Genomic DNA, 14,181 nt, shown 5'->3' on the forward strand with positions numbered 1-14,181 from the left:
CTGAATGGACAAAAAGGAATAAGCTAAAATGGTATGTGGATACACAACGAATGCACACAGGTATGGTGCCTTTGAAGAAGTGAAGGGAATGTTGAATGAGGCAGGTAATACATGGCATGGAAGAAAGACGAGGAGAAGCATTTGAAAGAGTGAAATAGTTTGGAAATGGTTCAATCAAGATTAGCTGTAGTCATGGAGTTTTCTGGAGGGAGCAGGGCACTGCAGATGATGTTGCTGATGCTGATGATGGTAGAGCTGGTAGACAACTAGATTGTCGTTGTGGCCTAGAAGGTGGAGCACCAGCCTCATGAATACAGGGCCACAAGTTTCAATCTTCTTGGGTAGTGGTAGCGTGGATGCGAGGCCCTCTCCGCAAAATGGAGTTAGGAAGGATGGTGGTAATGCTCGTGTCTGTAATTACAATAACATGGTCAAAATATCAAATTAGGAAATTCTTTACACTATCTTATTTACAAAAAAAAAAAAAAAAAAAAAAAAAAAAAAAAATCAGTACCTCCATTCGGAATAAAAACACTGTAGATCAAGCTGGAGTAGATTATGACTATAACGTCACCCTCATAAAAAAAAAACTCCCTAAGTCATTTTTTCTACTTTTCGGGAAATCGAAAAAAAAAAAAAAGTCTCATTTTCTTAATTTTCAATGACTTAGGCAGAAACTTCAGGCGCATTTTTGGCCACTCACACCCTAGACCTGGCAAAGGCAGCTATAATAATAGGTGCGCCACGTGATGAAGAATTTAGGCAAAAATCCAGAAATCGCCGAAAAATGACTTAGGCAGTTTCTTTATGAGGGTGACGATAATGTCCACTAGGCCTTAAGTTGACAGTTCTCCATCTTGGACGCTAAGCTGTATAACATGATATTTACGCTAGGATATAAAGCTACAATAGTTTGAAACGAGTTTTATGGAAAGGACACAGAACCATAATACTGTACTGTCTGTCAATCCTGCCTCGTCATCCCAGTTACGTTTGTTAAGTTACATTAGGTTAGATGGTTAAGTTATATTAGGTAAAAGTGGGTTATATCAGATTACGTTGGAGCTGATTAGTAGGGGCGAATGACGGGATGGACTGGGAGTGGATAAGCAGCATTAGGGAAGGATCTACAATGGCGTCATATATCCGGTTCTTGCTCTTGACTGCCTGTACTCACGAGTAATAAAAGCGTTCACCCTGTAATATTAACATCTACTTGCTTCAAATACGGTAAGACAGGTACGGGGGAGGTAAGGAGGAGGGTGATGGGTGGGAGAAGAGAGGGCGGTGGAAAATGAGGGAATGAAGTTGCATCTCCGCACCGCAAACTCACAAAATGATCGTGTCGGCCAACACACTAGTCTATCATTTTGGTCATTACAGTGTTTATTTTGAGCCGCCGCCTTTACTGATACCACACAAACCCAATACTGAAAGCCATCAGCCACGCACTCAAGCAACTGCCCCTTGGGTTTAAAGGGCTTGTGAATATTGATAGCATTAACCAGGCCCGACCACAGGTTACCCAGCTACAATAAACACGCAGAGCAGACAACCACAATGATCAGAAATTATTAAATATATATGAACATTATTAACAAATGTGCCAGTAACTAAATCTGAGTTACGATAATGGAAAATGACCTGGGAACTCCACCGATGTGTGATCACTACAACTTCCCCAGCGGTATTTCATCACGTAGGCACAATTCCAGCGCCATAATCCTTTAGTAAATATTAGAAACCTTTTAAAAGAGCAGCTGTTCAAAAAACAAACGCGTAAATGACCACATACAGCAGACCTAGACATAAAAAATGGGAAAAATAAGCTTACCTCTACAACGCTATCGTCCCCTAAACCCTCACCGTCCGCAACCACCACGTGACTGAGGCGGAATAGCGAGAATCACGGGTTCAAATGATTCGAACGCCTAGGATGCACTCGGCTCGAACATTATCGGACCGTTCAATTTCAACCATTTCATAGTTCGAATCAATTTTACCACACAATTCCCATCAAAGGCTATTTTACTTCGGAATGCTTCGGTGGAACTTGGTCATTAAGGGATTCATGTCGAAAGTTTCATGTCTTCCATCATTTTCCAAATGTAAAATCTATTTGATGTTCTCGTACTTTATTATTAGAAAATGATACATAATAGCTTAGAGGAATAAAAGAAAGGCGTAAAATCAGTCCTCAATAGCCTATAGGAATAAAAGAAAGAAGTATCATTAGTTCTCAACAGACTATGGGAATAAAAGTCAAACCAGTTCCTTATCTCCTTCAATACGATGGCATCTTTAGTTTTGGTTCCGCAACCCGATTTTTATTCATCACCACTACACCTGAAAATAACACCATACAACACCACCACATCAGCCATCTTCACCACCACCACCACCACCACCACAACCACACCAGCACCACACAGATATTTAGTGTTATAATCCTACATTTAGCACTAATTTTCCTGCCACCAGACCTGTACACTAATGTTACTGAAGTCTTAAGCTTAATGCTAAGTCCTAGGTTTAGTATTGAATTTCTATAACAAGCACATCTGCAGACGTCACCACATTGCACACGACACCAAGCCAAACCACCGCACACACTCAATACCGCACCAACGCAACTGCACACACGGTAATTGTAAGGTAATCTTACGCATTTATTAGTCATCACACTGCCATCACACTCGTACACATAACTGAAACAGCAGACAAAAACACGCCCCATCACCCGGTACACCACACCAAAACACGTCATGCCATGCCAATAGCACATTACACCTTAATTCTACATCACCACACCTACGCACAACACATCACCACCACACCAACACAGAGCACCACATCACTACCACACAACGCCATGTCTCACCACCACTACATCATCCATCAACACCAACACACAACACCATGCCCCAACCATCACATCACACTTCGGACCACCATCACCACCAGGTAACACCACAGTGAAGAAATGGATGTTAAGCACTGTAATCTTTTATCAGCATCTATCACGTTTTTCCACACCACAACCACACTACCTATCCCTAACACCTATTAGCTCAGGTAATGGCCAAGTGTAGTCAGATCGGAGGGCTGATTTGCCTAGTAACCATGGAGACTCGTTCCTACCTCACATCCAAGATTCAACCAATTTCTTGCACACATCCCTGCCATGTCACCGTCACACTTGTCTACACACATTACCACCACACTTGTCTACTGCATCATGCCACGCCACCATCCACTACCACACCACTTAAACCACCACCACCACAAACAACAACAACAACAACCACAGAGAAGGCAGACGTTCAGGGCTGTAACCTTCCCCATAAACGCAAATGTGGTGTGGGTGTGGGGGGAAGACAATTTACCTTTGTGAACAGACAATATTTTCTTATTAATGTGTTTGTTTATTTCTCTAGTTACTTTGTACAAGAGAAGGCAGCCAACTCCTCACCTCCATTAGTTTTGAATCAAGCAATACAACTAAGAAACTAAGACCTATATGTGTTGAAAATGAATATCGCAATAATGTTAATGAATACCAGTACATCTGATAACTAAAAGGCCTGTGTGATTTCTGTAGTTACTTCAGTAGTGGACAGGATACACAGCCAGCCTCCCCCATCCTCAACCACCCATTCAGCCTCAGCACACGCAACTTCCCACCCCACCAACCCCACCCACCACCCTCAGCACATGCAACCTCTCATCCCAACCCCACCGTCCCACCTTCAGCACACGCAACCTCTCATCCCACCCCCACCCACCCATCCACAACTCCACCCTCCACACCTACCTCCCGTTGGCACCCTGGTCCTACAGTAGCTGCGGGCATAACCATTTATCTCCATGGACTGTTAATGTGCTTGTTATTCTTGTTACCTCCAGACGATTTTACCCAGCCTATGGACACAAAGCTGGCTGTGTGTGTGTGTGGGGGGGGGGTTATGGAGCCTGAATCTAACCCTCCACAACGAAAAGGTTCTTCGAAAGTTGAAAGAAATCGTCTGAAGGATGTAAGATTAAACCAAAAAATGACGACACCGGATTCAAGGGGTTACTATGCTGTGTGAATGAAAATAAAAATGTAAACACGCAATCTCATTATTAGAGCAGAGCGCAAAGATGTAGACAACCCCCTCCCCAATTCTGTAAGTTAAATTCTACTGTGGGATGCAGCCTAATCAAATCCAACATATCTACCGGGTAAGTGTTCCGTAAATAACAGTCAGATATTTAAGGTCTTCATGTCCCCTTCGGAATCTCAAATATGGCTGTTATGATCAAGGACCGTACTCTGGTCGGCTCAGGAAGTTCCGTAACACCTTTTCCTAGGCGATTTATATTGTTTTTTACACCTTACAGTCCTTTTCTGTGTTACATAAATTCTTCCAATATCGCTATACTCTGCATAAATAATATTCAGGATATAAATCACTCATTGCCCAAAATAAACCGCTAAGGAAGAGGTGTTAGGTTCTTTAACATACGAGAATACTAGCCAAAGAAATGATGCTGGAGAGGGACGCCTTCACATGGTGGCAATGATATGACTCGGTGGAGCTGCGTGGTTAGAGAAAAGTCCCCCAAATCCTCCCTATTCATCAAGAGGAGGATGGTGAACTGCAGGAAAAAGGAGAAGTTCAGTCAGCAGTCTGCCGGGATCACGTCCAGGTAAGTCTGGAGCTGCAACTACAACAACACCCAAGTTCAAGAAAGTTTATGAATACGGCTCTAGATGGCATTGACCTTGAGGGAGTCGCGTTTACTACTCAGACACACGTACGATCAATTCTCCATCGTAACTTAAGATTAATTTTTCATGGAAGGACAAGGAAAGGAGTGTGCAGTTACCTCCCGTGTCTCCTGTTCGGCTTGCAAAACCAAATTCTAGTTGTGAGAAGCAGTTAGTAAGTTGTTTTGTGAAATCAAGCCACGCAGCGATAGGGAGGAGAGGGAAGGGGAGGCAACAAGTAACCAAAGAAGAATAGGGGAGGGGAATGGAGGGAGGGGTACACAAATGTAGGGGACTGTGGGGAGGATGATGAGAAGGAGAGAGAAGACAGGGCTGTGGGGAAGAGGAGGGAAGGAGAGGATGGGGAGCGAGGGGACTGTGGGAAGGAGGAAGAGGGAAAGAGAGGAAGGGGAGCGAAGAGACTGTGGGGAGGAGGAGGAGAGAAAGAAGACTCAGGAGGGGGAGGAAAGGGGAGAGGAGATAAAGGGTTGTGAGGAGGAGAAGGAGGGGGAGATAGAAATGTTGGGAGGAGAACAGGAAGGAAGGGGAGGGGAGATGACGGACGGTGGGGAGTGGAGGGATGAGAAGGGGGGAAAAGGGGACTATAAGGAGGAGGAGGAGGGTGGGGAAGAGGCGATAAGGGACTGTAGGGAGGAAGAAGCAAGGGAGGGGGAGATAGTGGCCTGTTGGGTGGAAGTGAGGTGGGGAGGTGGGGAGAGGAGAGGTATTGGAGCCACCCACCCAGTCAGTCAGCCAAGCCCAAGAGGCCAAGAAAGAAGTCTAGTGTCGGGTTGTCCGTGTGAAAGGGAGGGTGTGCGTGCATGGCCTCTCTCTGTCTCACTCGCACACACGTACCTTTCAACTTGGCCCTCACACAAGATACCATAAACACCCACTGGCCATTGTGAAGATAGACATTTTTCACATCTCTTTTCTTTCTTTTACCTTCTCTGTCTTTTCTCACTCCTTGGCACTTTTTCTCCTCCTCGCATCTTTTCTACCTGCGTTCTCTCCTCTTTGCATCTCAGCCAACTCTCCCCCTCTCACAGTTTATTTTCCCACTTCCTCCACCCACCCCCTCTCAATGGTTTCACTCTAACCCCCATATCTTCCGTACACCTAACCTTAGCTCCTCTCTCTCTCTCTCTCTCTCCCGGTCGTAAAAGGACATTAACCTTTCCTATTCCGCTCCTTTTAGTTGCTATCTGGACCATCCCCAGCAACCACCATCTCTACCAACATCGCTACCACCATCTCTGCCCTACCAACATCACCACCACCATCCCTACCACGATATCTGCCCTACCAACATCATTACCACTATCCCGACCACCTCTACCAACATTACTACCACCATCCCTGCCTACCATCATCACCAGTCACCACCACAACCACCAACCAGCACCACCACCATCATTGCTATCATCGCCACAAGAAACATCACCACAACCATCACCATCGTTAACAACATGAACAACCAGCAATATAACCACCATTAACTACCACAATCTTTACCACCAACCACCACCATTGTTCCATCACCAAAATCACACCTGCAGCCGCCATAACCACCCTCTCAATCACTATCAATAACGTTACTTCACTTACTCTTCCTAGCATCATCACACTTATAACCATCTTCATCATATTCACATCACCATCTTTTACCCAGCCGTCCTTAAAATCACCCTATTTATAAACTGTACATCATCATCATTAACATCACCATCATCATCACTCACACCATACATCATTTAATATATTTTATCAATCACCCATCTAAAGTATATAATTATTTTCTCTATTTTTACCACTATTATCACCATATCATCAACATATTTTCTTTTCATCCTCTCTGCTACTATCAAATCGGGACATCACCATACATGTCACCAAAATCTAGAAATATTATCTCTCCTGCCCTCACCATTACCAGCCTAGCCTCATCACCATCACCACTACCCACAATCACCACACAACTATCTACACATCACCAACCTCACACATCACCACTCTTCTCAACAGGTAAGAATTTGTGAATAATTTGTGTGGTTACATTACACTCAATTTATCTATCTATTTATCTATCTATCAATTCGCTGTCGCCGTTTTCTGTAAGGGGTGACCTCAAGGAAAAGATCTCTCCCCATACTATCCCTACTCAGCAAGGACCCCACCTCCCACAACATCATCATCAATACTCTGCTACAAAACATTCCCTTTTCTCCAGGAATTTTTGTCCCTACTCAGCAAAGACATCCAACGGTACCTCAAATAATCCACATCCACTTAATCCACTTTCTACTGTACCCTCCCGATCCACCACAATCACCATCATCACACCCAACATCACTATCATCACCCTCACCACCACCTGTTAAGTTCACGTCACCTCTGATACATCACTCCTATCACAGTTACACTCTACCTCATCCTATCACCATTAATATCATCACTGCTATCCACATAATCATCACCTCAATCTCCATACAGTCATCACCCACATCACTAACTCCACCTCCAGTCTATCACCAGCCACACATCAATTACGCCTCTATCACCACTGCCTCTACGTCCACCCTAACACAATCCACATCACCACCACCACCACCACCCCTCTATCACCACTAACTCCACTTTCACCCCAACCACATAACCCAATTTACCACAGTATCACCATCCACATCACAACCACCCTACTCCTCATCACTCCACCCCTATACTCCTTGATCTTCCACCATCCACCCTTCCACCTATCCACATACAAGATGCCAGAAAAGCCACCTAGTAACTCCACCTAGGATTTACCCACCTGTCCACCTGCTTGGCTAAGAGGTAAGTTAATGTGGAGGTGGTTCAAAAGCTGGTGGATGAGGTGAATGAAGAGTGATGATTGTGGTAGTGTGGGTGGTGGTTATGATGTAATTGTGGTTAGGTGTATGGTGGTGGCAGTGGTGGTGATTGTGGTGGCTGAATGTGGTGTATGGATGGTGATGTTATTTAATCCAGTGACTACATATAAACAATATCGAAATCAATTAACCTCCCTTAACAGTAACGTCATTTAAACACTAAACATTACTCTCAGTACAAACCAATTAATCTATCTATCTATCTGTCTATTGTATCTATCTATCTATTGTACAAACTAAATAATCCCTTAGCGAAACCAATTAATCTCCAATACGGTGACGTCATGTACACATAACCATTAGCAATTATCTAAACCAATCAACCCCTTTACCGCGGTGACGTCATTTGTGTTTAATCTTGCTATCTAGAGACATGCTTATCCAGTATGGGAGAGAGTATTCGAAATGACATGGTGTATAATTACCTCCATTATCTCCTTCATAGCCAAAGTCTCTCGCGGGTCCGTATTCTCGTTAGTTATGGAGGCTCCCCAACACCTCTTCCTTAGCGATTTATTTTTTGAATATGACTAGTTAATATCCTACGTTATTTATACAGAGCACGATGATGTTGGAAAGATTTATGTAACAGAGAAGAGGTAAGTACGGTGTAGTAAACAAAATAAATCGCTTAGGATAAGGTGTTCGGGAGCTTCCTCAACTGACGAGATTATGGGTCCAGATAATTACCTTCAGTCGAGGAAAAAAAAAATCCTAATGAAGAAAAAAACAAGGCTAAGTTGCCAAAAATCGTCTTTATGTAGCAAAAATAAAATAAAAGGTGTCCTCGGTCTGAAGGAGCTAATAAAAAAAAAATAAATATACAATAAAAGCCTCCGTGACAGACTACCCACCCACTTGAGGCAGGAGTCTGTGATTTTGACCCCTAACCTTCATTTTCGAACCCTGCCTTGATGTGGCTAACAGATATCACCCTAAAAATTATGGTCTGCATGTTCAAATATCATAAAGGTACAATCCAGGCAGACATATATACAGAGAACACACACACACACACACACACACACACACACACACACACACGAGCAAAACTTTACCGTTACGCGGACAGTAAGTGGGAAAATATCATGGTCCTGTACAAACAATAATATAATGTGCGTACATATGACCAGACGAATTCACCGACAGTATTACGGTAAGGGGGGCAGGGTGAGCAAAAGAAGTGAGATGAGGGGAGATGAGAGGGAAGGTGAAGCAAGGTGTGGCAGGGTGAGGCAGGGTGAGCAAGAGAAGTGAGATGAGAGGGAGAGGGAGGCAAGGTGAGAAAGAGAAGCGAGATAAGAGGGAGGGAAAGGCAGGGTGAGCAACAAGAGAAGTGAAATGATAGGAGGAGGGAGGAGGCAGGGAGTGAGATGAGAGGGAGGGAAAGGCAGGAAGGTCAGATGAGAGGGCGGGAAAGGCAGTGCACGGCAAGAAGGTTGGTGGTAAATATTTTCCCACAGAGCATCATACATTGCTGCTTATTAGTAGCATATCTGTATTGAAAATAATATGAGAATTAATATATCCCTTATAAATATTTGCTCCAGAGTATATGTTGTATTACAGTTCAAATTCCGAGCCATCTTTAAAAAAAAAAATAAATAAAAATAAAATATGAGTACATCATAAATTAAACATATCCGTAATCAGGACTCATGGCTCAGATGAATATTAGTACGATGAATTATTCTAAAACATCTAAAAATATTATATATCTAGAAATAATATTAAGATTCAGATTTCGGGATCATGACAACGCGTGAAGCAGTGATGCATAAAGGACTAAGGACAGTGCAGACTAGAGGGAGGCTTGGACTTAGTTTTTACCAACGGCACTGTCGGGATCGTACCCCTACACTGTGGACATAAAGAACGTATAGCTTGGCGGAGGAAGAGGGCTTAACGTACAGTAATTTCAGTCATACAAATCGGTGTTAACACATAATACACGATATTCCTTTAAATACTGACAATCATCCTGTTCACCTCCACCTGCATAACATATGGCAGCCGCTTCAGCCCGTCACTTGTTCACTTGTCTTATTCACTAGATGGATAATTAGGTGGAATTGGATAACTATTTGACGCTGGCGTTATGAGGCGCAACAAAAAGAGAATAGTAAGTTTAAGATAGTAGTTGTATTTCTAATGACTGAGTTTATATTCTTCACCGACTTTGACCATCTTAATCCTATAACACCAGTGAACAGGGGAGAAACCTAACTAATAATTAAAACTGCATACATTTGGCTTTTGCTTTTCTAACAACTTATTTAGCGATGGAATCAAACAACGAACCGTAAGTACGAATTTAACATTATTACAAAAGGTCATTTAACCTTTGATGTGGAAATTATCATTCGAAGGCCGGCTGCTGCAGTAGGGACGGACAAATTTTCACCACAAGATGAGTGGGAGGGAGAGGCAGGGAGGCAAGATGAGTGGGAGGGAGAGGCAGGGAGGTAAGATGAGTGGGAGGGAGAGGTAGGGAGATAAGATGAGTGGAAGGGAGGTAGGGTATGGCAGTGAGAGGCAGGGAGATGAGTGGAAGGGTGGTAGGGTATGGCAGTGAGAGGTAATAAGGTAAGATGAGTGGCAGGGAGGTAAAATGAGTGACAGGGAAGTACGGTCATTAGTGAAATTAGATGAGAGGGGAGGGAGGGAGGGACGGAGAGAGGGAGGTGGAGTATGAGTCAGGGTAAGGCATGATATGGCAGGGAGAGAAAGGAAGAGTCAGGATGAGGAAGAGGAAGGGTGAGAGAAAGGAAGAGGCAGGGACTGGTAAGGTGAGGCAGGGAGTAGCCAAGGTATACACCATTATCTGCCTCACTTCCGCTGCCTCCCTCTGTGACCAGCTGACTCCGTGGTTGGACAGAGAGAGGAGAGAGCAAAAGAACAGTAAGATAAGGGAGAGGAGGAGAAAGAGTAAGAAATTGCAGCAGGAGAAAGAGGGAGGAGAGAGAGATGAGAGAGAAGGCTGAGAGAGGAGAGAAAAGAGATAGGGGGTTGGGAGAAGAGAAGAGATGAAAAGCGAAGGAGAAAAGAAGGGGAAGAGGGGTGGAAAGTAGGAGAGAAAGAGGAAGATAAGGAAGAGGAAGCAGGAGGGAGGAGAAAGAGAGAGAAAAAAGAGGAGGAGGAGCAGGAAGAGGTGGATGGGGAAAGAAAAAGCAGAAGGGCAAAAAGGAAGGAGGGAGGGAGGGGAAGGGAGTGCAGAAGACAAAGCAAAACAAGAGAAGAGAGAACGACTGAAAAGGGAGAGGTACGATGTGGAGGGGAGGAGGTTCACCGTATAATCAAGAGGTTGAGATAGCACACATGAGGAAAGAAGGAACAAGAGCACATGTTTCCTTCCCACGGTACAGCCGGGATCAAAAGTTGACGTAGTATTAGGCTACAATGAACCTGAAAATGACAAGGCAGCCATGGACCGGGCCTACTGTATATGAATTTCACCACCACCACCACCACCACATCTACTTCTCACTACTTACATGTACAGTACTCATGTGGCAGATCGTAAATTTCTAAGTGAGGCAAATAACATTGGAAATTACAGTACCAGGAGGGCAATTCGTTCACTCTGTTTACCGATAAGACTGATACCTACATTACTCTCTCTCTCTCTCTCTCTCTCACGAACAACCCCGGAACATATGAGCACCAGTTTCTTTCTCGTTATTTACCTACAGTATGTCGGTCAGCTAAAATCACACACACACACACACACACACACACACACACACACACACACACACACACACACACACACACACACGAGGAAGAAATATAACGCGACGACCAATTTTTCCTCCTTGTTTACCTGTACTCCTTGCCTCAATCTTTGAGTGGAAAAATGGGCCAAGATGATGATGTTTACCTATATGACCTACAATATTTGGCACACACACACACACACACACACACACACACACACACACACACACACACACATACACACACACACACACACAGACACCAGTAATATATAGATCTGCTGACTGAACCACTATTGACAATGCGTAGGGTATCACCTCTGAGTTCGGCGCTCCCTTGTCAGGGCAAAGGTTCAATGCCCGCGTGCTCAGTAAACCCACAATAAAAAAATAAAAATATAAAATTATCATCATCATCATTATAACCTTTTCTATTTTGTAAATGGTGAGGGCGGAATGCACAAACTTCAATACAATTATCATCATGACTTTAACCGTATGCGAGTACAGTATTTGAATATTTGAATTATTACTGGGGTGAAGGGGAATCAGAAATTTCACCACCACCACCATCACCACCACCAACATAACTCAATTTCGTAATAGATAAATGGGATAGATGGCATTCAGTAACTCCATCATTACTCAAACCCAATTTCCAGCGTAACCCAATTTCTCATTATTGTAAATGGGATGGGCGCGATCCAGAATCATCATCATCATCATCCTTATCCTTCATGCAAGATGACGGCCCTGGACTACCGCAAGGTCAGCGTCTAGACTGCATGTAGTTAGGCGAGGCTGAAACCATGCATGTATCCTTCCCCACCTACGGCATGCCCCTCCCCCTTACCTCCTTACATAAGAAGAACGACGTGGAAGGACAGGGTGAGAAGGAACATGATGGAAGGCGGCGTGGCTTGGAAGGAGGAGAGATACGTAGTGACAAGAATAGGAGCGGCGTAGATAGATAAAGTAAGAGTACATGAGGAAGGGCGGTTTGGATTGGCAGAAGGGAAGGGAGATGGGTAGTAACAGAGGTTGTATGAGGCATGTTTGTCATGACCATCCTGGATAAGCTCTGGGATTAGGCTTTTTGGAAAAATATATACGTATTAAGCCACTTGTCTGGTGGGAAGAACAGGTTTGCTGATAAATTCTCTCTCTCTCTCTCTCTCTCTCTCTCTCTCTCTCTCTCTCTCTCTCCTCAAGTTTCCACATACCACTACCACCACATACTGTACACGCTCACGTACATCCGACATATCATTAACACACAAACACACACACACACACACACAAAAGCACGCACATACATGTGCACATATATGCACTTCTAAAAACCAGACATAATACAAATCAGCTTCCGAAGAACACACAAGCTGCCCGATGCTCTGCCCTGCCCCACATTCCCCCATATATCATATTTACGGCTATTTCGACACGATGCAGGTACGAGGTCCACTACATGTGCCCCAAGCGCACCTCAGACGCACACCAGGCACACCAACAGTACCACACACAACCAATACTCCTCATCCCTTACCCCAAATAAGTCCTATACACTCCATCCTTCAAAAAGGCACCGTTTGATGGCAAGATTAAACAATAAAGGGACGCCATCGTATTGAAGTGATTAACTCCCTCAATAAACTGACCTCTCTTTACCCCTTCACTGATGGGTGATGTCTTTTCCACAATATATTCCTAATACTTCCAGACGATTTCGCTCAACTTCGGAAACTTACTCTTCTTGGACGGATTAGGGAAGGCTGTATCTAATCCCTCTCGTTCGAAAAACCTCCCCTAAGCCGAATAAACCGTCTGGAGGTAGCAAGAATAAAACCATAAGCATTTACACCACTGGAATGAAATGGTAAACCTCACGGCACGTTACTACTGTACCGGGCTGTTGTGCTTTGAGGTATTTTTAGAAGCGCAGTGATGTTTTATGCTTCTGAATCCCGCTGTGTGTGTGGGGGGGGGGAGGGTGCATGTGCGTGTGCGTGTAGGAAGGGGATAATAGTGTGTGCGTGCTTGCGTGTCCTTCCCTGCCCTCTTCTGCTTGGACCAAATGGTTATAACATTTTACAGTGTTCATAAACGCCTCACTTAAACAGATTGTCACTTATGTATTATATATAACTTTTGCAACGCGTCGAGGTTATACTCACGCACACTGCAATAACCTTTTATAAACTAACTTCATTGCTCACCTACTGGCCTTCCTTCCTATTTATTCCTGAAGATGGGACGAGAAAAAGGATAGTTCTACACCTTAATTGTACTTCTGGCAGTCTGGTCAACTAAAATGTCAATCAAGTCAATCAAACAATCAATCATTTCCTGTGGCACCCCATGTAACGTTTAAAAATGGTGCTTTCCTCGAGACTTGCTTGGCTCCGATGAGTAAATGGAATATACTGAATGACCAATATTTAGACGCTGTTAGTGACTTGAGCAGAGCCACGGTCGGTTAGTGGTTACCGCGTTCGCCTCCCGAAATGCGCGTGTCCCGAGTCTCGTGTAAGAATCCAGCCCTAGGGGACATTCACGGTGAGTACTGGTATAATGTCCTCTCATGCCGGTGATATACAATGACTGATACACGCACACAAAGCCATTACAATACTTCCAGGTCACATGCACTGCTCTCACTACAAAGCAACCCTCCCCCCCTTGCTTCTTGACTGACATGCACATTCCAGGTCAGAAGCTGTATTGGAGACTCTGCGTGGAAGGTGCACAGTCCGTGTCAGAAGTTGTGTTGAAGAATATGTGTTGGAAAGCGTACAGTCTG

General features: G+C 44.1%; 1 protein-coding gene across 3 annotated transcripts in view; it reads left to right on the forward strand.

Moving 5' to 3' along the window:
- Positions 1-5,927: 5,927 nt before the first annotated feature.
- Positions 5,928-14,181, forward strand: part of LOC145408199 (carbohydrate sulfotransferase 11-like) — a 29,667-nt gene continuing 21,413 nt past the window's right edge. For 2 of the 3 annotated variants that reach the window (XM_080278954.1, XM_080278966.1), the window contains exon 1: positions 6,834-7,588. The gene's annotated coding sequence lies outside the window, so the exon portion shown is untranslated. Of the gene's footprint in view, positions 6,779-6,833; positions 7,589-14,181 lie in introns of those variants that run through there. The other variant, XM_080278959.1, reaches the window with a different exon arrangement.

This window comes from Coenobita brevimanus, chromosome 8, assembly GCF_032717465.1.
Source record: "Coenobita brevimanus isolate Jiangsu-jjx chromosome 8, ASM3271746v2, whole genome shotgun sequence".
Classification (NCBI taxonomy): domain Eukaryota; kingdom Metazoa; phylum Arthropoda; class Malacostraca; order Decapoda; family Coenobitidae; genus Coenobita; species Coenobita brevimanus.